The following is a 26,545-nucleotide window of genomic DNA, read 5'->3' as shown; positions in this document are numbered from 1 at the left end:
AATGGTTGCTGCTCAAGACTAGAATTAATTCTCTATTAATTAATTAAGTCATCTAATTTAATTAAGAAAATAAATTATATCTGCGAAGAATAATTTATTTATTAATTGAATTAATTGATTAATTAATTCTGAATTAATTCTAGGAATTTTAGGAATTTTCAGAAGTTTAATTGGATTAAATTCAAGGCTTAAATCAGCAAAACAAATGAAAATGAACTAGCATGACAATCTGGATTGTCATACCGATTGTCATGCTAGGCCATTTTACATTGTCATACCGAAAGTTACATCAGGAGGGTGATTGTCTTGCTAGTTCATTCTGATTGTCTTGCTAGTTCATTCTGATTGTCTTGCTAGTTCATTCAGATTGTCTTGCTAGTTCATTCAATTGTCCTACCGAAAGTCTTGCAAGCTTAAAGGATTGTCATTCCAATTCAATTGATTCAGCTGATTGATTTAAATAGAAGCAGAGAAGCAGCATATCATTTTAATCATCCAATCAAGACAAGAACAAAAAGAAAGCAGCCGCCTCTGAAAAATATCATCTTTTATCTGCAGAAATTCAAGATCAATTTCTAGTTTGTTAATGTTAAATCCAAACCACTAGAATTATTTATCTTGTTCTTGTGTAACAATCTAGCGGATCAAAATCCCTAGAACTTAATCTCAAATCGCGTTTAGCATTTGATTCTAATTATTGCAAAAATAGAAAAAGTTCATGTCGAATTTATTCTAGATTTGTGATAATTGATTTGAGATTAATACCTTGTAATCGATACAGTTGTTGTAACACCTTTCAAGTTTAATAATATTTTTATTTAACTTGAATTTTGTTTCACATTTTTTATTCCGCATTTAATTCGATTATTCGGTACTGTTTGTATTCAACCCCCCCTTCTACAAACACATTGGGACCCAACAATGCCTTTTGCCTGATTGATTAGAGAAATATTCTGAGTGTAACATGCACAGTTAACAGCCTCAGCCCAAAAGTAAGTTGGGAGTTTTGACTCTTCAAGCATTATCCTTGCAGCTTCAATTAGTGATCTGTTCTTCCTTTCCACCACACCATTTTGTTGTGGAGTCCTTGGAGCTGAGTACTCATGCATGATCCCATTTTCTTCACAGAACAACTTCATGGTTGAATTCTTGAACTCAGTTCCATTGTCACTCCTAATATTCCTTACTTTGAAATCAGGATGATTGTTGACTTGCTTGATATGATTGATAATGATTTCACTAGCTTCATCCTCTGATCCAAGAAAATAGACCCATGAAAACTTTGAGAAATCATCTACAATCACTAGGCAATATCTTTTCCTTGAAATTGACAATACATTGACTGGTCCAAAAAGATCCATGTGTAGCAGTTGTAATGGTTCATCAGTTGCAGATTCAAGCTTCTTACTGAATGATACTTTCTTTTGCTTTCCTTTCTGATAAGCATCACACAGTCCATCCCTTGTGAATTCCACTAGAGGCATTCCTCTAACTAAGTCCTTTTTGACTAGATCATTCATTGTCTTGAAATTCAAATGGGATAGCTTCTTGTGCCATAGCCAACTTTCAACTGTACTTGCTTTGCTGAAAAGACAAGTAATGGATTTTGCATCTGTAGAGTTGAAGTCAGCGAGGTACACATTTCCTTTTGTAACTCCAGTTAGAACCACTTTATTGTCCTTCTTACTTGTGACAATACAGGCTTCAGAATTGAAGGAAACAGTATTCCCTCTGTCACATAGTTGACTGATGCTCAATAAGTTGTGTTTGAGACCATCAACCAATGCAACTTCATCAATGATGACATTTTCTTTTGAAATCAAGCCATATCCCATAGTGAATCATTTGCTGTCATCTCCAAAGGTTATGCTAGGGCCAGCTCTCTCCTTAAACTCTGTGAGCAGGGTGAAATCTCCTGTCATGTGTCTTGAACAGCCACTGTCCAAGTACCATAGATTCCTTCTTTTTCCCTGCACACAACGAAATCAATCAAGTTGATTTTGGTACCCAAGTTTCCTTGGGTCCAGCCTTGTTAGTCTTTTTCCTAGACTTCATTCCTCCTGCATCTTTTGACTTAGGTAGCTTTGGGTCAACCTTGATCTCAGATGTGGTTGGTTGAAGTGTAGGGTTAGTTACAGAATCACTTAGCACATTTGATTGAATTTGATAAGGCATAGATTGTGCAAACATGTTATTCCACATAGGCATATTGTATGGCATTTGAGGCATACTAAATGCAGTAAAATAAGGATTATTAATATATGGCATGTTTGCAAAATATGCATGGGGATTCTGATGAGACATAACAGGCATAACATGCAGAGGTGACATAGACATGTTAGGCATGGAGGGATTAGAAAGCATGGGAGCATTTTTAACATATTTGCAATTATCAGATAGGTTATTAACACTTTTACAATGCACACAGCTTTTTCTAGGAGCATACCTATCAGGTGTGTAATTGTTATGTTTATTAATCCCTATCTTCCCATTTCTTTTAGATTTTCTTTTAATTTCTTTCTTATCCTCAACCAACTTAAGCCTATTTTTTAGCTGATCCAAAGTCATGTGTCCTATATTCACCTTACTGGCATCTTTGGATGTGCTAGCTCCTTCTTTGACAAAGTTCTTGAGAGTTGAATCATTCTTCTTATTAAGGTTTTTATTTTTAAAATTACTTGCCTGTTTTAATTGATAAGCCTTCAATGGATGCTCCTTTTCTTCCTTCAATGGATAACTTTCATCATCCGTTGATTCCACATCCGTTGACAATCCATCAATTAATTCTAACTCCTTTTTGTTCTTCTTCCAGGCATCCTCACAGAATGATTCAATTCCCTAAACCTTGGCAATTTGAACACTAACATCCCTAGATGTTTTCCAGGCCTTGATTACCTCTTGCTCACTTTCTAACTATTTAGAAAGAATTTTTACTTTCTTAACAGCTTCTTCTAGTTCACTCTCAACAATCAAGCATTTAAGTTTAATCTTTTCAAGCTCAATTACCTGATTCTCTAACATAGCATTCCTATCACTTAAAAACACATTATTCTCTTTGATCCTAGTATTTTCTTTAGCTAGTGATTTAAGGGAAACACGCAAATGATATAATTCATTGGACATTCATTTATGGCTTCATTGCATTCATGTTTAAAAAGCTGAGAGAGATCAGTAGTAATTACCTGGTTGCTTGATGAACTAGTTTCATTTTCATCAGAATTAGCCATCAGGGCTAGGTTGACATATTCCACATCATCATCTTCATTGACACCATCTGCTGCCCAATCATCTTGAGTGAGAAAAGCTCTTTCCTTTTGTTTGAGCAAATCAAAATACTTCTTTTTGTAATCAACTTGCTCAAATTTCTTTTTATCAGAGGTTGGCTTCCTACACTCACTTGCAAAGTGTCCACTCATGCCACAGTTATAACATTTGAACTTGGATTTGTCCACCATGTTTTTGTTTGGCTTAGTGAATTTTGTATTCTTCCTGAACTTCATCTTTGCAAACCTCCTGGACAGAAAAACCAGATGTTCATCAATATCATCAGAGTCATCCTGACTGGAATTGTCTTCATCCTCAGCTACTTGCTCTTTACCCTTGCTTGATTCTGATTTGCTTGTGCCAATTTTGAGACTTGACATTGTCTTTTCTTCATTCCTGACTTCAACCTTCTCACTGTCAGCTACAAGTGCAACTGATCCTCCTTTTCTCTTTCCCTTTTCCAACAGCTCATCTTGCTCCATCTCAAGTTCATAAGTCTTCAAAATTCCATATAATCTTTCAAGTGTGAAGTCCTTATAATCTTGAGAATTTCTTAGAGAAACAGTCATGGGCTTCCATTCCTTAGGTAGAGACCTTAGAAATTTTAAATTGGAGTCCTTGACTTGGTACACTCTCCCATACAGCTTCAATCCATTCAACAGTTTCTGAAATCTGTTGAAGGTATCATTCAATGATTCTCCTTCTTCAAAGTGAAAATATTCATACTGTTGAATGAGAAGCTGCATTTTGTTTTCTCTAACTTGCTCAGTGCCTTCACAGATAAGCTACACAGTATCCCAAATTTCCTTAGCAGTTTGGTTGTTGATGACATTGTCAAACATATCTTGATCCAGGCCATTAAACAGAATGTTCATGGCTTTCTTGTCCTTGTGGACTTCTTCAATATCTTCAACAGTCCATTCTGCCTTTGGCTTGGGAATAGACTGTCCAACAGCAACTGTTGCAGTAACAGTTGTGGCCACCTTGTGTGGGATGTGAGGACCATTTTCAATGCAGTTGATGTAGCTTTCATCTTGAGAGAGAAGATGTAAGTGCATCTTCACCTTCCAGTGATGGTAGTTATCTCTTTCCAGGATTGGAATCTTTACACCAATATCCTTCTTCTCATGATGTTAGCAGAATAGATCTTTAAACTCTTTGTATGTTAAGAGCTAGCTCTGATACCAATTGTTATTCCCAGTGGACTAACAATAAGATTTACAGAAGGGGGGTTGAATGTAAATCTCAAAACTTTTTCAAGTTTTGAGTAGTTTCTAAGGCTAAGTGTTTAAGTGAACAAATGTGTGTGAATTGCTTGAAGCTGATACAGACAGATATATATTCAAACACAAATGTAAAGAACACAAAGAACTTAAAAACTTTTCTGGTGGATTTTTTGTTCCACCAGAGATGTGTTATTTCATAAAATATGTGATTCAAAGAATTAAATCACAGCTGCTTCCTAGTACAAACTAGATGATTTTCTCTCTGGATATTTCTGAACAGCTCAGGAAAATTATTTTTTAATTACTAGCTGCTACTTGGTTTATATATCACCAAGTTTACAAGTGAAGACAAAACTGTAAAATACAATTGAAAAGATTCTTCACATGTTTCTTCTTCATTTCTCTATCCAATGCAATCTAGGATAATCTGTGAATCTTTGAATACTTCCTTGTTTGCATCAGAATGGAAATGCTACATTTTCTTGATTCCTCCTAGAGGCTTCCACATTCCAGTTTGTCTCTGTCAACCCATGTGCCTCTGTCAGCTTGTGAATTGTCACTATCAACTGCTAATGAACTAAGCATCCGTTGAAGCTTTCATCCGTTGATGCCTTATCTGTTGAGGCTTTATCCGTTGAAGCTTTATCGGTTGATGCATTATCAGTTGAAGTATTTATCCGTTGAAGCACTTATCCATTGATGGATATTATCCGTTGAAGCATTAGAGACATCCGTTGAAGCTTTGTTTCTTATCCGTTGAAGGTCTTCAATATCCGTTGATACTTCTTCACTTATACAAAATTACAAGGCATGAAATATTTACAATTAGCCCTCCTATTTGTATATCCATTAGTAGTCAACATGACTGATAATTTCCTACAACATCTAAGAATTACAACTTGAAACCAGAGAATGAAATGTGCTACAATACTAAACTTATTGCTAAGTAAAGCTACTCCTTCAACGGATAGCCAAGATGGTCTTATCCGTTGAGGCTACAAACACTAGATTTCTACTTAAGTGTTTTGTTTAACTTATCATCAAACTAATACACATATTCCTAACAGCTGTACAAGTACATGAACCACTTTCCCTAATTATTTTGACTGTTAATATTCTACCCAAACATGGTCTGATTTAAAAATGAAACTGTGTTTAGATTTTATCCACAAATAAGTCAAGTAAAGAATCAGAATTGAATTTCAGAACTTAGACTTATATCAGAACTTAACAGTTATCAGAACATAATTTCTTAACTCGAAAATTGAATGCCTATCTTAGTAAGTCCTCACACAAATTCTGATATAGATTCTTCAGAACTTAATCATCAGAACATGCAATCAGAACTTGTCCTCAGAATTTGTGCAATGTGACACAAAAACTGTTCATCTAAAATAACATAGATCACCACAGTTATTTTCATCATTCATATGGAGTGTTTAGTGTGTGCATTAAGCTAAATATCAGACAAAGAGTAAAGTCTGATTCACTTCAGTATATCTTAGAAATAAGGCATAACTAAAACTTTACCAAAAACCTGTCATTATTCTGAAACTTACTATTGAACGAGTTCCTGCTTGAGTCCACCTCAACTATTTTATGCTAATTTTGTGCATCTTTTTAAATTCCATTTTACAGTGGCTTTTCAGTGTAAGTGAGTCACGACTGCTTATCAGAATTTAATTATCAGAGTATTTCTCCAGTAATCATAGAGTGTGAAAAGTCACCAAGAAAATATTTTGCTTTTCTGATGCATATTTACTTAATACCAGCAATGCACTTGGGTCGTCCCTTCCACATTTGTACTCTAGATCTCAAAGGAGTACCTGAATTTTAATCCTTGATTCTTTTGTTTTTCTTTTGATAAGTGAGGTTTATCAGCACTTAGTACATCCAAACAGATTTACTAGCATCAGAACTTAACAGATGAGAAGCAATATTCTAGTTTGTGACTTAGTAATAAGATAGACAAAGTAAACTCAACTAAGCTCAATATCAGAATTTGCTTGTGTCAATAGATTTCCACAGAAATAATTACTTCTTACATGGGATCCCTAGTTTATTAAAGACTACTAGGTCAGCATCTAGCACAGGTATCCTCATAGGATTGAATAGTTACATAAACAGACATATCATTTTCAGAGTTTAGAAACTTACATCAGACAACAGTCAGTACTTAAGCAAATTTTCAATTAAGCACAGAATACACAAAGACAGTAATTTCTGTAAATACTGATCATAAAGTCTGATGCATTAGAACAAAACTAAGCAGATTTAGAGAAAGAACCTGAAACCATTCCAAGTTCATTTACCAATCTTGTAAAAGTAGCTTCACACAGTGGTTTTGTGAAGATATCTGCTAGTTGTTGATCTGTTGGAACAAAGTGTAATTCCACTGTACCTTCATCCACATGTTTCCTTATGAAGTGGTACCTGATACTGATGTACTTTGTCATAAAGTGTTGAATTGGATTACCTGTCATAGCAATAGCACTTTGATTATCACAGTAAATAGGGATTTTGAAATATGTTAACCCATAATCCAGTAACTGATTCTTCATCCAAAGAATCTGTGCACAACAGCTTCCTGCAGCAATGTACTCTGCTTCTGCAGTTGATGTGGAAATTGACTTTTATTTCTTGCTAAACCAAGAAACCAATCTGCCTCCATGAAATTGGCAGCTTCCACTTGTGCTTTTCCTGTCAATTTTGCAACCTGCAAAATCTGCATCTGAGTAACCTATTAGTTTAAAATCTGATTCTCTGGGATACCACAATCCCAGATCAGCTGTTCCCTTAAGATACTTAAAAATTCTTTTCACAACTGTTAAGTGAGGTTCTCTTGGATCTGCTTGAAATCTTGCACAAAGACAGGTAACATACATGATATCAGGTCTACTAGCAGTTAGATAGAGTACAGAGCCAATCATACCTCTGTAATCAGTAATATCTACTGATTTACCAGTATCTTTGTCCAGTTTTGTTGCAGTGGACATGGGAGTGGATGCACTTGAACAATCTTGCATTCCAAATTTCTTCAGCAAGTTTCTGGTGTACTTAGTTTGACAAATAAAAGTGCCTTCTTCATTCTGCTTGACTTGAAGGCCCAGAAAATAGCTAAGTTCCCCCATCATACTCATCTGATACCTTGACTGCATCAGTTTGGCAAACTTTTTGCAAAGTCTGTCATTTGTAGACCCAAAAATGATATCATCAACATAAATCTGGACCAGAAGTAAGTCCTTTCCATGATTGAGGTAGAACAGTGTTTTGTCTATAGTTCCTCTGTTAAATCCACTTTCCAGAAGAAACTGAGCTAAAGTCTCATACCATGCTCTAGGAGCTTGCTTAAGTCCATAAAGTGCTTTATCAAGCCTATAGACATAATCTGGATATTTGGAATCTACAAAGCCTGGAGGTTGTTCAACATATACTTCTTCCTCCAATTCTCCATTGAGAAAAGCACTTTTCACATCCATTTGAAAGACAGTAAACTTTTTGTGAGCAGCATAAGCCAAAAATATCCTTATGGCTTCTAACCTAGCAACTGGTGCAAATGTTTCATCATAATCAATTCCCTCCTGTTGAGAATATCCTTTTGCAACCAGCCTTGCCTTATTCCTTGTAATTATGCCATCACGGTCAGTTTTGTTTCTGAATACCCACTTAGTACCAGCAACATATCTATTCTTTGGTCTTGGCACTAGGGTCCAGACTTTATTTCTTTCAAATTCATTTAACTTTTCCTGCATTGCTTGCACCCAATCAGCATCTTGAAGAGCTTCTTCCACTTTCTTTGGCTCAGTCTGAGAAAGAAAAGAATTGTAAAGACATTCATTTGAAGTACATGTTCTAGTTCTGACACCTGCATCAGGATTTCCAATTAATAAATCAGGTGTAGGTGATTTAGTCCACTTCTGATAGGGATAAATTATGATTGTATAATTAAATACTGCATTAATTGTACAAACTGTGGGCTGCTAGGCCCAATAAAAAGATATATGATACTCAGACCAGAAAGGTTAAGCCTGATGGACCAGATCAGGCCTGATGGAATAAAAAAGGCCCAAAAGCCCTGATTATTAATTAATTTCATAATTAATTAATAAGGGAAAAATCAGATGTTGAGAAGAGTCCCGATAAGGATATAAATCCTTGGAGATTAGCCTCAAGGGGACCTAAAAGGATAAGGAATCAGTTTCCTACTATCTAGGACTCCAAAGTCCATTCTAATTATGAGACTTTCCCACCAAGTCTCCTATACCAAGTCCAATTCAAGGACTCCCAACATCTATATAAGGGGTCTCACCCCCACCAATCAGAACTACGTTTTTTGGCTTGATTCTCTAATTCACAGAGATACGTAGGCATCTCGTAAAGGTAGATCGAGCCACGAAACACGAGAGCAGCCAATAAAAGCCTTGAGCTCCCGAATCTTAGTAATAAATACAGCAAGTAATAACCTTAGTTTTTTATCCATAACATTTGGCGCCGTCTATGGGACAACGCAACAACAACCATGGTGAGAACACGGAGAACAATTGGAGCTCTAGAGGAAGGAACACCATCAAAGACAACCAAGGTGATTTCATCAACCGTGGAGGTTCCTCCCCATTCAACTTATGCATCTACTCAGGGGGAAGCCCAGACAGGGGCAACTTAACCTCAGCCACAAGGGACAACTCCCCCGACTATTCAAGGTACGAATCCTCAAGTTCAACAAGTACATATACCTGTGAATTCTCGACCCGTCGGGTATGAATATTCAACTGTTGTTACTACTAACCACCCCTATGGGATGCCCCTTCGCCCTGAGGTTGGAGGAAGCGGATATGCTGGGCGAGGCGAAGCACGAGGGCAGTCACCCCCCTATATATGAGGTTTGGGTCCTATTCCCGAGGATCGGGAATTTTCTGGTCCTTATACTGAGAGAGACTCCGAATCTTCGGATGATGAAGTGGCCCCGAGAAGGAGGCGTCCTGGAAAAGAGCCAATGGCCGATGGAAGGCAACGCCCCCAAAGCACCCCAGGGGCGAATCCCCAAGAAGTGCAGGAAAGGATCAGGGCTCATGAGGCTGAAATCCAAAGGCTGAGGCGTGATTTGGAGGCTCACCAGGCCACCAGACCCCAGATACCTCCTAGGGGGAGAAATCCTCCTCCTGTCATAGACCTGGATGGTCCGGTAAGAAGAAGGGTTGTTGTCCCAAGAACTGATCCAAGCAATCTCCTTCCCCTTGGAGATCCTGATGATCCAACTCCACCCTTCACAGAAGAGATAATGAATGCCCATATCTCAAGGAAATTCAAGATGCCCACTATCAAAGCCTATGATGGCACGGGAGACCCCGCTAATCATGTTAGGACATTCTCTAATGCACTGCTGCTGCAACCCGTGAATGATGCTATAAAGTGTCGGGCCTTCCCTCAAACCCTGTCGGGTATGGCTCAAAGATGGTACAGTCGCCTGCCCCCAAATTCTATTGGATCGTTCAGAGAATTAAGTCAGGCTTTTATTAAGCAATTCATCGGTGGAAGAGTCCATGAGAAAAGTTCAGCATCCCTTATGAGTCTTGTGCAGGGAGCTAAGGAATCCTTGAGAGATTACCTGAATCGTTTTACAAAGGAGGCTTTAAAAGTCCCAGACCTTGATGATAAGGTAGCCATGATAGCACTACAACAAGGAACTAGGGATGAGTTTTTCAAGATGTCCTTGGCCAAACGTCCCCCTGAAAACATGTTACAACTCTAAGAGAGGGCAGGGAAGTATATCAAGGTTGAAGAAAGCATGAGGAAGACCGTAGTAAGTAATGAGCCCACTGGAGGCAAGAAGCGAAAAACTGATTTAGAATATATTGCAAAGGACAAATATCCTAGAACCGAACAAAACCTTGATTTAACCCCCAAGAAGGGAGGACCAGGGCAAAAGTTCACTGAATACGCTAAGCTTAATGCTCCTAGAAGTCAGATTTTGATGGAGATTGAGAAAGACAGAGATGTTCGCTGGCCTAAGCCCTTGAAGGCTGATCTCGCCAAGCTAGATAAGAGCAAGTATTGCAGGTTTCACAAAGATGTTGGCCATGACACCGATGAGTGTAGGCAATTGAAAGATGAAATTGAGTTCCTCATTCGAAAAGGAAGATTGAACAAATACACTGGAGAAGGAGGGGATAGGAATAATAATGGAAGGAAGAACTTTGAGGATCGTAGGAGGGACCAAGACGATCAGGGGCGAAACCCCCAGCCTAGAGGACCAGTTATAAACACCATTTATGGAGGGCCGAGACCTCGAGGGCCTGTGATAAACACGATCTTTGGAGGTCCAACTGCTGCTGGATTGTCCAAAAATTCCAGAAGAGGGCCAGGACAGAAGTAACATTGGCTTTTGATGATTCCGACCTAGAGGGTGTGAAGTTTCCCCATGACGACCCGCTGGTCATAACACCAATAATATGAAATAGCCCGGTTAAGAGGGTACTTGTGGATAATGGTGCTTCTGTGGATATCTTGCTCCACGACACCTTTCTAAGGATGGGGTATAACGACTCCCAGCTGACACCAACCGACATGCCGATATATGGATTTGCTGGAGTAGAATGTCCTGTGGAAGGGATAATCAAATTGCCAACCACCATAGGTACGGAGCCAAGGCAAGCAACGCAGATGCTGGATTTCGTGGTGGTAAAGGCTAGTTCAACTTATAATGCTATCATGGGGAGAACAGGGATACATGCCTTCAAGGCAGTCCCCTCTTCCTACCATTCAGTCATGAAGTTTCCCACCCGAAACGGGATTGGAGAAGAGAGAGGAGATCAAAAAATGGCTAGAAGCTGTTATGTGGCCTCTTTGAGGGCAGATGGAGTCGGGGGGGCAGGTTCTTCCTATTGAAGATATGGATGTTCGAGAAAATGATGAGAATAGAGGAAGGCCAGCAGAAGAATTGGTTTCGGTTCCTTTAGACCCCGAGAATCCTGAGAGGATGACTTTCATTGGAGCCACATTAGAGGAGCCCCTTAGAGGGAAGTTAGTGAAATTTTTGCAAGAAAATAGTGATGTATTTGCATGGTCAGCAGCTGATATGCCAGGCATAGACCCGGAGTTAATTACTCACAAGCTAAATGTAGATCCAAGCCGGAAGACAGTGAAACAAAAGAAAAGAAATTTTGCCCCGGAAAGACAAGAGGCTATAAAGCAGGAAGTGGAAAAGCTCTTAGAGGCTGGTTTCATTGAGGAGATTCAATTTCCGGAGTGGTTAGCAAACCCTGTAATGGTGAAGAAGGCTAATGGAAAGTGGAGGATGTGTATAGACTTCACTGATCTGAATGATGCATGCCCCAAAGACTGTTTTCCGCTGCCTAGAATTGATACTTTGATTGATGCCACTGCTGGACATGAGATGCTGAGTTTCATGGATGGGTTTAGCGGATACAACCAGATCAAAATGCATAAGGATGACATTCCAAAGGTATCATTTATCACTGACTTTGGTGTTTATTGTTATCTTGTTATGGCGTTTGGTCTCAAGAATGTAGGAGCCACCTATCAAAGGTTGGTGAATAGAATTTTTAAGGATCTTATTGGTAAGACTATGGAAGTCTATGTTGATGACATGTTAGTCAAGAGTCTAGTAAAGACTGATCATATAGCCCATTTAAGGGAAGCTTTTGAGGTCCTGAGGTACCACAAGATGATGTTGAATCCGACGAAGTGTGCTTTCGGAGTAGGATCTGGAAAATTCTTGGGACTGATGGTCTCAAAGAGGGGAATTGAGGCTAACCCGGATAAGATAAAGGCGATCCTGGACATGGAACCACCAAAAACTGTTAAGGATGTTCAGAAGCTTACAGGAAGGGTTGCTGCGCTAGGACGATTCATCTCCAAGTCGGGGGACAAGTGTTTGTCATTCTTCAAATCGCTAAAGAGCATCAAAGACTTTGTATGAAGTGAGGAAAGGGATGATACGATGGCTAAGTATCCCAGGTAAAGGGAGAATTTGAGGCAAGGGATGATACGATGGCTAAGTATGTCCGCCTAGTAAGGGCTGTGATGACCCAATTTAATGAATGCCATGTTGAACACATTCCAAGGGAAGAAAATGTTAAGGCAGATGCGCTATCAAAGTTCGCTTCGTCTGAGATTGAAGAAAGTTCAGGAAGTGTGTACTTCCGTGTTTTGAAGACACGTAGCATAGATGTTAAGCTAGTGGCTCCCATAGGCTTGGGGACGTCATGGATTGATCCCATCAAGGCTCACATTCAGACCGGTTGGTTGCCAAGTGATGCAACTGAAGCACGGAAGTTAACTGTTCGGGCACTAAGGTACTCTTTGATAGATGGGATTCTTTACAAAAGATCTTTCGTGGTTCCCTACTTGAGGTGTCTCAGGCCTGATGAGGCACGCTTGGCTCTTGAAGAAGTGCATGAAGGTATTTGTGGAAAACACTTGGGGGGCAGGGCCTTGGCTCATAAGATAACTCGTTTAGGCTTCTATTGGCCAGAAATGATGGCTGATGCCAAAGAATATGTAAAGAAGTGTGATCGCTGTCAGAAGCATGCACCAGTTGTTAGACAACCCCCCGAGATGCTGACCTCTATCAACTCGCCTATTCCCTTTGCAATGTGGGGGATGGATATTCTAGGGCCTTTTCCTATGGCCACGGCACAAAGGAAATTTCTGATTGTAGCCATTGATTATTTCACCAAGTGGATCGAAGCCAAACCCTTGGCCAAAATCACAACTAAGCAGGTTGCACAATTCCTGTGGGAAAACATTATGTGCCGATATGGAATTCCCCGTATCCTCGTCACTGACAATGGAACACAATTCAACAATGAGGAATTCAAGAAGTATTGTGAAGAAAATGAAATTGAGTTACGATTCACCTCTGTGGCTCACCCGCAAGCCAATGGGCAAGCAGAGGTAGCAAATCGGATAATCCTGGATGGACTAAAAAAGAGGATCGAGAAGTCAAGAAATAATTGGGTGGATGAGATACTTCCAATATTATGGGCCTATAGGACTACCTGTAGAGTCACGACAGGAGCAACTCCTTTCATGTTGGCATATGGGGCAGAAGCAGTAGTTCCCGTGGAGATATCGCATTCCTCTCCAAGGATTCAGACTTTCAATGCTGTAGAAAATGAGGAAGGGCAGAGGTTAGCCCTGGATCTAATTGATGAAGTGCGAGATGAGGCACATGCAAAGATAGTAGAATATCATAAAAAGGCTTCATTCTATTACAACCTAAGGGTTAAAGAGAGATTTTTTAAACAAGGAGATCTAGTCTTGAGAAAAATAGAGGCTTCTGGTGTTGGACAGAAAGGAAAGCTTGCCCCGAATTGGGAAGGGCCGTACAGAGTCAAGAGCATTCAGGGTAGAGGAACCTACAAGCTGGAAACTATGGAAGGTTTTGAAGTCCCGAGGACCTGGCACGCACAAAACCTGAAGGTTTACTACGTGTAAGATAGGTGAAGTACGATTCTCACTTGTCATTGACAAGTAGGTTTAAAAGCACCTTGAAGCTTTGCTTGCATAGGATTTAATATTCCAGTAGAATTTACATTGTCTAGTTATTGTTGATTAGGGTCGAACCCATGCTATGTAAGGTTTTGGAAAACCAGACTTCATATTAAAGAGTTTGAAATTATTTCTATCTAAGGATGTTTAAAGTTCAAATGCGTATTAAGATTGTAAAGTTAAACAGAAAGAGGCAAGAAAAGCAACATATAAAATATAACCCCGAAGGGAACAAGTTTAGATATGAATAAAGTTCAAAAAGAAGATATACAAAAAGTTAGGCCTTGGAAGGCTGAGATTCCTCAGAACCACTATCCGAAGTCTCCTCGGAAGTCTCAGTCGTTTCTTCGGACGTCTCGGTTGTCCCCTCCGAAGTCCCTGTAGAAGTTCCCTCTGCAGGAGATGCTGGCTGTTGAGGCGCTGCTTTTGGAGGCTCTTCCACCCTGGCCTTCTTAGCGACAGGCTCAAACTCCTCTTCGGAAGAATCTTCCTCCTCTCCATCCTTGATCATAACAGCAAGCTTCTCAGTAACACCTCCAAGCTCTGGAACCCGCACAGGGCAAGGAAAGGGGGACTGCTCAAGGACCTCTGGAAACTCATCCTGGATGGCCTCCACAGCAGCATCCCAGCCCTCTTTATAGCTAACTGGGTGAAGAAGGGCATCATGCTCCACCATCAAGTCCTTGAATTCTTGGGTGTCCATCCAGCCATCAAAGGCTTTGTCCTTCTGCGCCTTCAGAATGACATTTTCGGCCCGGGCCGTCTCTAGGTCAGAAGTGGAAGAGGCCAGTTGAGCTTCAAGGGCCTCTATTTTTTGGTTGGCCTCTTCCAACTTCTTGTTGGCATCTTCCAGACCAACCTTTCAAGCTTTAGCTTGGTGAATTGCCCCCTGGAAATGGGTGTTAGCCTGCAAGAGAAACAGCGAAAGTTCAGAAAAGAAACATGGAAAAATAAGTAAGAAGGGCATAAGTAAAGGACGTACCGTCGCCAGAGCCTGGGCTCCAAATAGCTCATTCCCCTCTAAGTCCTGTTGAAGGACAAAATCTTGATAGTCCACCGGGGAGATGGAATGCTTAGACCATTCCTTGGACAGCGCCGTGCTGCCCACGATTGAGTCCTTGCCCCGGATCCCCCAGGCAGGTTGAAAATAGGCCCCTGGCCTCTGCTTGGTGCGCAAAACTTGGCTGGGGCCTTCCTCGCTTGGCTCCATTTCCTGAAGGAGGAACTCAGGGAAGCGATCACCAAGTCGAGGGTCTTTAAAGACCTTCCCAGCCCTCTTCATCCTGGTTGTCTCCAGGTCCTTCGGCTTGGTAGCCTCCTCAATCTTCTCAGCCACTGCAACAAACAAAGTCAGTTGAAAACCAATGAAATAAAAGTGCAGGAAATAAAGGAGATAAGAAAGGGAACTTACTTTTCTTATTAACGGGCGAAAGGCCGCGTTCTACCAGGACGGTCTCCTGGATAAGGTCCCAACAATGGGAAGTACCGTTGTCTTGCGTAAGGAGGTTGAAACCTCTAGCCTCCTCCTCAGACAAAGTTATGTCATTTGGGCTCCCGTCCACGGCCAGCCCAAAGGATGATCGAAACAGGGAGCCCCAATCTCCACCTTCCCAAATAACAAACAAAAAATCTTTCTTCCACCCCAAGTTGTTGTCAGGGATGGACTTCCCATTCACGATATGGGGATGGTGGGGCGCTGGTTGATAGAAACCCAACCCGAACTTTTATCAGGGCTGTTTTTGAACTGAAAAATCTTCCTGAAGACAGCAACAGAAGTGGGGACGTTGTGCTTGGCGCATTGCGACAGATAGCACAGAATCAACCTCCAGGAATTAGGGGGAAGTTGGCAAGGGCTGATGCCCACATCAGCTAGTAGCAAAGGAATGAATGGATGAAAAGGGAGTCTAATACATGCCCTTAGAGTGTCCCTATAGACGCATAGCGCGTCCTTCTTCCACTGACAGGCCCTGTCGGCCGGACCCGCAAGAACCAGCTTAAAAGGCTCCTTGATTTTGAAGCAGCTGCTCAACTTTTCCAGCTCCTTGGGATCCCGTAAAGCACTAATATGATCGTGCGCATCCAGATGCGCATCAGACGGATACTCGTCCCCTCGAGTGTTGATCATGTCGATTAAGGAAGTATACCTCGATCGAATAGGAAAATCGTTGGACTTTCTAGCCACGTTCATCTTGGCCAAGCGAGTCATTCTTTTGTCAGCCATCTGAAAAAAGTAAGGGGCATGTAAATAGGCTATCTTAAAATGGCACATAAAGGAGAAATAGACACGAAAAGCAAAGGGAGGAATCTTACCTGAAGAAGCGCTCTTGAAAAAGGCTTTGAGCTCCGACTTGCTGTTATTCCTCTGAGAATCTTAGCAGGAAGATAAAGAAGAAAACTAAGAAATGAGAAAGTGAGGAGTAATAGCTTTTCCTCATTCCTTTATATAAGAGGAAAAGGAAGTTGAAGGGACGAAAAGCCCATTGAGAACAAAAGCCCATAAGAAAAAGCCCAGAAAAAAGAATATTCCAGAATATTCCTAGGAATTCTAGAGCATTCTTAACAGGGTGTATTAAGCCCAGATCAATAAAAGAGGCCCAGTAAGGTTTGAAAAGAGGCCCAACAAGATTTGAAAAGGCCCAATAAAAGAGGCCCAATAAGATTTGAAAAGAGGCCCAACAAGATTTGAAAAGGCCCAATAAAAGAGGCCCAATAAGATTTGGAAAAGCCCAATAATAGAGGCTCAGTAAAATTTAATAAGGCCCAACAAAAAAGGCCAGGCCCAAATCCAATTAGGATTTGGAAAATACAATACCCTAAATTAAAGCTAAATAAAGAAGGCTAGTGGAAGACCAGGAACCGGGTCGAATTCCAGGTCGTGAATCCTGCCTGAAATCTTTCGAGCAGACACCCGAAAATAACGGGTAAAAAAGACCAGAATCCAGGTCGAATTCCAGGTCGTGAATCCTGCCCGAAATCTTTCGAGCAGACACCCGAAAATAGCTGGAATAACAGAACTGAATTGAGGTCGAAGCTTCGACCAGGAATGAGGTCGAATAAACCAAGCATCTTTCAAAAAAATGGGGATTAAAAACCCAGGTCGAAGTTCGACTAGGATCCTGGTCGAATTCCAGGTCGTGGATCCTAGTCGAAATCCTTCGACCAGGAAGCAAGAAAACCAAAGAATTTTCGAACGGGATTCAGGTCGAAATATCGACTAGAATCCTAGTCGAAATCCTAGTCGATAGGCTCATGACAAGAAGCCAAAAAAAGGTGGAATTTTCGACCTAGATCCAGGTCGAAATTTCGACTAGGATCCTGGTCGAATTCCAGGTCGTGGATCCTAGTCGAATTCCTTCGATCAGGATGGCAAGGCTGACCCCTATTTTCGACTAGGATCCTGGTCGAATTCCAGGTCGTGGATCCTAGTCGAATTCCTTCAACCAGGATGGCAAGGCTGACCCCTATTTTCGACTAGGATCCAGGTCGAAATTTCGACTAGGATCCAGGTCGAAATAGGGCTGGAAATCTGAAAAATAGAGAAAATTAGGGAAAATTAGGGAAAATCCCAGAAAATTAGGGAAAAATCCCAGAAAATTAGGGAAAATCCCAGAAAATTAGGGAAAAATTCCAGAAAATTAGGGAAAATCCCAGAAAATTAGGGAAAATCCCAGAAAATTAGGGAAAAATTCCAGAAAATTAGGGAAAATCCCAGAAAATTAGGGAAAAATCCAGAAAATAAGGGAAAAATCCCGGAAATATGGGAAAAATTCCTGGAAATTAAGATAATTCCTGAATAAAAGGAAAAATTCATTGTAAATGTGTAGGTCGCTCCACACTTTACGGAAAAACGAAACCCTGTAAGGGAACGAATAGACTTAACTTCTGCGAAACCTAATCAATGTTTCCCAAAAGTTGGGGGGCAAATGATAGGGATAAATTATGATTGTATAATTAAATACTGCATTAATTGTACAAACTGTGGGCTGCTAGGCCCAATAAAAAGATATATGATACTCAGACCAGAAAGGTTAAGCCTCATGGACCAGATCAGGCCTGATGGAATAAAAAAGGCCCAAAAGCCCGGATTATTAATTAATTTCGTAATTAATTAATAAGGGAAAAATCAGATGTTGAGAAGAGTCCCGATAAGGATATAAATCCTTGGAGATTAGCCTCAAGGGGACCTAAAAGGATAAGGAATCAGTTTCCTACTATCCAGGACTCCAAAGTCCATTCTAATTATGAGACTTGCCCACCAAGTCTCCTATACCAAGTCCAATTCAAGGACTCCCAACATCTATATAAGGGGTCTCACCCCCACCAATCAGAACTACATTTTTTGGCTTGATTCTCTAATTCACAGAGATACGTAGGCATCTCGTAAAGGTAGATCGAGCCACGAAACACGAGAGCAGCCAATAAAAGCCTTGAGCTCCCGAATCTTAGTAATAAATACAGCAAGTAATAACCTTAGTTTTTTATCCATAACAACTTCCTTGCAGATGGAAGGTTTTCTCTAGAACTGGATGCTCCCCCATGATCCATGATGTCTTCATTTTCATTTTCTGATGCTCCCCCTGAAACTATGCTCTCTGAGTTGGATTCTTCAGAATTTAGATTTTCAGAACTATCAGAACTTGGCTTATCAGAACTTGACGAATCAGAACTTGAAGAGCCAGATGTATGTTCTGATGCTTCTTGAGATGTGGTAAGATCTTGAGTATGCTCCCCTGCATAGGTGCATCTTCCTTTGGCGTAGTCACCACAGTTTCAATAACGTCAGAGTTTAATCCATCAGAGTTTGCAGTATCAGGACTTAGATTGTCAGGATTATCAGTATCAGAATTTGAGTCTTTATTTTCAAATCTCAGCTGATCATGATCAATAAAATCTTCAAGTCCAGTAATCTTCTTGTCATCAAAAGAGACATTGATAGACTCCATGACCACTCTTGTTCTCAAGTTATAGACTCTGAAGGCTTTTGTGGAAAGTGGATATCCAACAAAGATTCCTTCATCAGCTTTTAGATCAAATTTGGATAGCTGTTCAGGATGAGTCCTAAGAACAAAACACTTGCATCCAAATACATGAAAATACTTCAGATTTGGCTTCTTTTTCTTCACCATCTCATATGGTGTCTTTCCTTGCTTGTTAATGAGTGTAGCATTTTGAGTAAAACAAGCAGTCTTCACAGCTTCAGCCCAGAAATAGGTTGGAAGCTTTGCTTCTTCAAGCATTGTACATGCAACTTCAATGAGAGTTCTATTTTTCCTTTCAACAACTCCATTTTGTTGTGGAGTTCCAGGAGCAGAGAATTCCTGCTTGATTCCATGGTTTTTACAGAACTCTTCCATTATCAAATTCTTGAACTCAGTGCCATTATCACTCCTTATTATCTTCACAGAATCTTTGACCAATTTATCCAGTTGTTTGACATGATCAATCAAGATAGATGAAGTTTCACTTTTTGTGTGCAAGAAATACACCCATGTGTATCTGGTGAACTCATCTACTATGACCAAGGCATATTTTTTCTTTGCAATAGACATGACATTCACTGGACCAAATAGATCAACATGTAGTAGGTGATAAGGCTCAAGAATTGATGATTCAGTCTTGCTCTTGAATGAGGATTTTCTTTGTTTGGCCTTCTAACAAGAATCACAAAGGCCATCAGGAGCAAATCCTGATTTTGGCAGTCCTCTCACAAGATCTTTCTTGACCAACTCATTTATATTATTGAAATTTAAATGAGAGAGTTTCTTGTGCCAATTCCAGCTTTCTTCAATTGATGCTCTACTCATCAGACAGATTGCAGAACCATCAGTACTTGTTGAAAGCTTAGCTTCATAAATGTTACCACGCCTGTATCATTTCAGAACAACTTTGCCTGTAGATTTACTCCCAACTTCACAGTGTTCTTCAAAGAAATCAAAATGATAACCTCTGTCACAGATTTGACTTATACTCGGCAGATTGTGTTTAAGTCCTGAGACCAGAGCTACTTCCTTAATGATGACATTCCCAAGATTGATATTTCCATATCCCAATATTTTTCCAATGTTGCCATCTCCATAAGAAACACTTGGGCCAGCTTCCTCCACAAAGTCTGATAGCAGGGCTTTATTTCCAGTCATATGTCCTGAACATCCACTGTCCAGAACCAGGATGTTTTTCCTGTTGCCCTGCAATCACAAAGACCACTAATGATTAGTTTTAAGGACCCAGACTTGCTTGGATCCTTTGGCATTATCAAGTTTGTTAACATTTGCAGCGGATTTAGCATCAGAGTTTATGTTAACATTTTTCTTATCAAAACTTACACTATCAGACTTTGAATTAGAACTTACACTAGAAGGAACAATGGAAACTTTCTTTAAAGAAGGTTTTATTTGATAATAATCATAGTACAAACTATGATATTCCTTACAAGTATAAATGGAATGCCATAAATTACCACAATGAAAACAAGGATTTTGATAGGGATAAATAAATTATGATAGTATAATTTATTACTGCAAGGTCTGGGCAGTTAGGCCCAATAAAAAGATATATGATACTCAGACAAGAAAGGTTAAACCTGATGGACTAGATCAGGCCTGATGGAATAAAGAAGGCCCAAAAGCCCTGATTATTAATTAATTTTGTAATTAATTAATAAGGGAAAAATCAGCTATTGAGAAGAGTCCCGATAAGGATATAAATCCTTATAGATTAGCCTCAAGGCCACCTAAAAGGATAAGGAATCAGTTTCCTACTATCTAGGACTCCAAAGTCCATTCTAATTATGAGACTTGCCCACCAAGTCTCCTATACCAAGTCCAATTCAAGGACTCCCAACATCTATATAAGGGGCCTCACCCCATAAATCAGAACTACATTTTTTGGCTTGATTCTCTAATTCACAGAGATACGTAGGCATCTCGTAAAGGCAGAGTTGAGCTACGAAACACGAGAGCAGCCATTAAAGGCCTTGAGCTCCCGAATCTTAGTAATAAATATAGCAAATAATAACCTTAGTTTTTTATCCATAACATTTGGCGCCGTCTGTGGGAATCGAACAACAAACCATGGCGAGAACACGGAGAACAACTAGCGCTCTGGAGGAGGTAACACCATCAGGGACAACTCAGGTGATTTCGTCAACCGTGGAGATTCCTCCCCACTCAACTTATGCATCTACTCAAGCGGAAACCCAGATAAGGGCAACTCAATCTCAGCCACAAGGGACGACTCCCCCGACTATTCAAGGTACGAATCCTCAAGTTCAACAAGTACATATACCTGTGAATTCTCGACCCGTCGGGTATGAATATTCAACTGTTGTTACCACTAACCCCCCTTATGGGATGCCCCTTTACCCCGAGGTTGGAGGAAGTGGATATGTTGGGCGAAGTGAAGCACGAGGGCAATCACCCCCTTATATACGAGGTTTGGCTCCTATCCCCGAGGATCGAGAATTTTCTGGTCCTTACACTGAGAGAGATTCCGAATCTTCGGATGATGAAGTGGCCCCAAGAAGGAGACGTCCAGGCAAGGAGCCGATGGCCGATGGAAGGCAACGCCCTCGAAGCACCCAAGGGGCGAATCCCCAGGAAGTGCAGGAAAGGATAAGGGCTCATGAGGCTGAGATCCAAAGGCTGAGGCGTGACTTGGAAGCTCACCAGGCCATCAGACCCCAGATGCCTCCTAGGGGGAGAAATCATCTTCATGTCATAGACCTGGATGGTCCGGTACGAAGAAGGGCTGTCTTTCCAAGAACTGATCCAAGCAATCTCCTTCCCCTTGGAGACCCTGATGATCCAACTCCACCCTTCACAGAAGAAATACTGAATGCCCATATCTCAAGGAAATTCAAGATGCCCACTATCAAAGCCTATGATGGCACCGGAGACCCCGCTAACCAAGTCAGGACATTCTCTAATGCACTGCTGCTGCAACCCGTGAATGACGCTATTAAGTGTCGGGCCTTCCCTCAAACCCTGTCGGGTATGGCTCAAAGATGGTACAGTCGCTTGCCCCCAAATTCTATTGGATCATTCAGAGAATTAAGTCAGGCTTTCATTAAGCAATTCATCAGTGGAAGAGTCCATGAGAAAAGTTCAGCATCTCTTATGAGTCTTGTGCAGGGAGCTAAAGAATCCTTGAGAGATTACCTAAATCGTTTCACAAAGGAGGCTTTAAAAGTCCCGGACCTTGATGATAAGGTAGCCATGATAGCACTGCAACAAGGAACTAGGGACGAGTTTTTTAAGATGTCCTTGGCCAAACGTCCCCCTGAAAGCATGTTGCAGCTCCAAGAGAGGGCAGGGAAGTATATCAAGGTTGAAGAAAGTATGAGGAAGACCATAGTAAGTAATGAGCCCACTGGAGGCAAGAAGCGGAAAACTGATTTAGAATATATTGCAAAAGACAAATATCCTAGGACCGAACAAAACCCTGATTCAACCCCCAAGAGGGGAGGACCTGGGCAAAAGTTCAATGAATACGCTAAGCTGAATGCTCCTAGAAGTCAGATTTTGATGGAGATTGAGAAAGACAGAGATATTCGCTGGCCTAAGCCCTTGAAGGCTGATCCCGCCAAGCTAGATAAGGGCAAGTATTACAGGTTTCACAAAGATGTTGGCCATGACACCGATGAGTGTAGGCAATTGAAAGATGAAATTGAGTTTTTGATTCGAAAAGGAAGATTGAACAAGTATACAGGAGATGGAGGGGACAGAAATAATAATGGAAGGAAGAACTTTGAAGATCATGGGAGGGACCAAGACGATCAGGGGCGGAATCCCCAACCTAGAGGGCCGGTTATAAATGCAATTTTTGGAGGACCGCGACGCCCTCGAGGGCCTGTGATAAAAACGATCTTTGGAGGTCCAACTGCTGCTGGATTGTCCAAAAATTCCACAAAGGCATATACTAGGGAGGTTATGCATATTGTTGGAGAAGCCCCGAAGAGGGCCAGGACAGAAGTAGCATTGGCTTTGGATGATTCTGACCTAGAGGGTGTGAAGTTTCCCCATGACGACCCGCTGGTCATAACACCGATAATAGGAAATAGCCCGGTTAAGAGGGTCCTTGTGGATAATGGTGCTTCTGTGGATATCTTGCTCCACGACACCATTCTAAGAATGGGGTATAATGACTCCCAGTTGACACCAACCGACATGCCAATATATGGATTTGCTGGAGTAGAATGTCCTGTGGAAGGGATAATCAAATTGCCGACCACCATAGGTACGGAACCAAGGCAAGCAACGCAGATGCTGGATTTCGTGGTGGTAAAGGCTAGTTCAACTTATAATGCTATCATGGGGAGAACAGGGATACATGCCTTCAAGGCAGTCCCCTCTTCCTACCATTCAGTCATGAAGTTTCCCACCCGAAACGGGATTGGAGAAGAGAGAGGAGATCAAAAAATGGCTAGAAGCTGTTATGTTGCCTCTTTGAGGGCAGATGGAGTCGGGGGGCAAGTTCTTCCTATTGAAGATATGGATGTTCGAGAAAATGATGAGAATAGAGGAAGGCCAGCAGAAGAATTGGTTTCGGTTCCTTTAGACCCCGAGAATCCTGAGAGGATGACTTCCATTGGAGCCATATTAGAGGAGCCCCTTAGAGGGAAGTTAGTGAAATTTTTGCAAGAAAATAGTGATGTGTTTGCATGGTCAGCAACTGATATGCCAGGCATAGACCCAGAGTTAATTTCTCACAAGCTAAACGTGGATCCAAGCCGGAAGACAGTGAAACAAAAGAAAAGAAATTTTGCCCCGGAAAGACAAGAGGCTATAAAACAGGAAGTAGAAAAGCTCTTAGAGGCTGGTTTCATTGAGGAGATTCAATTTCCGGAGTGGTTAGCAAACCCTGTAATGGTAAAGAAGGCTAATGGAAAGTGGAGGATGTGTATAGACTTCACTGATCTGAATGATGCATGCCCCAAAGACTGTTTTCCGCTGCCTAGAATTGATACTTTGATTGATGCCACGGCTGGACATGAGATGCTGAGTTTCATGGATGAATTTGGCGGATATAATCAGATCAAAATGCATAAGGATGACATTCCAAAGGTATCATTTATCACTGACTTTGGTGTTTATTATTATCTTGTTATGGCGTTTGGTCTCAAGAATGCAGGAGCCACCTATCAAAGGTTGGTGAATAGAATTTTTAAGGATCTTATTGGAAAGACTATGGAAGTCTATGTTGATGACATGCTAGTCAAGAGTCTTGTAAAGACTGATCATATAGCCCATTTAAGGGAAGCTTTTGAGGTCCTGAGGTATCACAAGATGATGTTGAATCCTACGAAGTGTGCTTTCGGAGTAGGATCTGGAAAATTCTTGGGACTGATGGTCTCAAAGAGGGGAATTGAGGCTAACCCGGATAAAATAAAGGCGATCCTGGACATGGAACCACAAAAAACTGTTAAGGATGTTCAGAAGCTTACAGGAAGGGTTGCTGTGCTAGGACGATTCATCTCCAAGTCGGGGGACAAGTGTTTGTCATTCTTCAAATCGCTAAAGAGCATCAAAGACTTTGTATGAAGTGAGGAAAACCAGAAGGCATTTGAAGAGTTAAAGAAGTATATGGGCCAGGCCCCGTTGTTGGCCAAGCCAGTTCTGAATGAAGTTTTATTCTTGTACTTGGCTGTTTCAGAGAGCGCCTTGAGCGCGGTGTTGGTTAAGGAGGAACTGAAAGTCCAGAAACCCGTATACTATGTCAGCAAAATTTTGCACGGTGCTGAATTGAATTATTCAACTATTGAGAAGTTTGCTCTAGCCTTGGTAATGGCTTCGAGAAAGCTGCGTCCTTATTTTCAGGCTCACCAGATTGAGGTGCTAACGAATCAGCCCCTGAGAAATATCATTCACAGTCCCAAGGCAAGTGGGAGATTGATTAAGTGGGCAATAGAGCTGGGAGAGTTCGATCTCAAGTATAAGCCACGTACGGCGATAAAAGCCCAGGCACTAGCTGACTTCGTGGTGGAATGTACCATACCCAACCAAGAAGTCGGGGGGCAGGAAAATGCCATACCTCAAGATAAGGGAGTCGATAATGAAAGCAAAGAGAAGGATGATAAAGAGTATTGGGTTCTCTATTTTGATGGAGCATCAAAAACAAACTCCAGTGGAGCAGGATTGGTTTTGTAAAGCCCTGATGGGTTCTTAATTGAGTATGCTATGAAGCTAGACTTCCCAACCACAAATAATGAGGCAGAATATGAAGCCCTGATAGCTGGCCTTGGTCTAGCTGGGACACTTAGAGTTAAAAATTTAAAGGTCCGTGGAGACTCGAAGCTGATCATATCCCAGGTAAAGGGAGAATTTGAGGCAAGGGATGATACGATGGCTAAGTATGTCCGCCTAGTAAGAGCTGTGATGACCCAATTTAATGAATGTCATGTTGAACACATTCCAAGGGAAGAAAATGTTAAGGCAGATGCGTTATCAAAGTTTGCTTCGTCTGAGATTGAAGAAAGTTCAGGAAGTGTGTACTTCCGTGTTTTGAAGACACGAAGCATAGATGTTAAGCTAGTGGCTCCCATAGGCTTGGGGACGTCATGGATTGATCCCATCAAGGCTCACATTCAGACCGGTTGGTTGCCAAGCGATGCAACTGAGGCACGGAAGCTAACTATTTGAGCACTAAGGTACTCCTTGATAGATGGAATTCTGTATAAGAGATCTTTCATGGTTCCTTACTTGAGGTGTCTCAGGCCCGACGAGGCACGCTTGGCTCTTGAGGAAGTGCATGAAGGTATTTGTGGACAACACTTGGGGGGCAGGGCCTTGGCTCATAAGATAACCCGTTTAGGCTTCTATTGGCCAGAAATGATGGCTGATGCCAAAGAATATGTGAAGAAGTGTGATCGCTGTCAGAAGCATGCACCAGTTGTTAGACAACCCCCCGAGATGCTGACCTCTATCAACTCACCTATTCCTTTTGCTATGTGGGGGATGGATATTCTAGGGCCTTTTCCTATGGCCACGGCACAAAGGAAGTTTCTGATTGTAGCCATTGATTATTTCACCAAGTGGATCGAAGCCAAACCCTTGGCCAAAATCACAACTAAGCAGGTTGTACAATTCCTGTGGGAAAACATTATGTGCCGATATGGAATTCCCCGTATCCTCGTCATTGACAATGGAACACAATTCAACAATGAGGAATTTAAGAAGTATTGTGAAGAAAATGAAATTGAGTTACGATTCACCTCTATGGCTCACCCGCAAGCCAATGGGCAAGCAGAGGTAGCAAATCGGAAAATCCTGGATGGACTAAAGAAAATGATCGAGAAGTCAAGAAATAATTGGGTGGATGAAATACTTCCAATATTATGGGCCTACAGGACTACCTGTAGAGTCACGACAGGAGCAACTCCCTTCATGTTGGCATATGGGGCAGAAGCAGTAGTTCCAGTAGAGATATCACATTCCTCTCCAAGGATTCAAGCTTTCAATGCAGAAGAAAATGAGGAAGGGCAGAGGTTAGCCCTGGATTTAATCGATGAAGTGCGAGATAAAACACATGCAAAGATAGTAGAATAT

This window comes from Apium graveolens, chromosome 8 (assembly GCF_009905375.1).
Source record: "Apium graveolens cultivar Ventura chromosome 8, ASM990537v1, whole genome shotgun sequence".
In the NCBI taxonomy this organism is placed as follows: Eukaryota; Viridiplantae; Streptophyta; class Magnoliopsida; order Apiales; family Apiaceae; genus Apium; species Apium graveolens.
The sequence above is the reverse complement of the archived record's forward strand: the minus strand, read 5'-3'. Positions refer to the sequence as shown.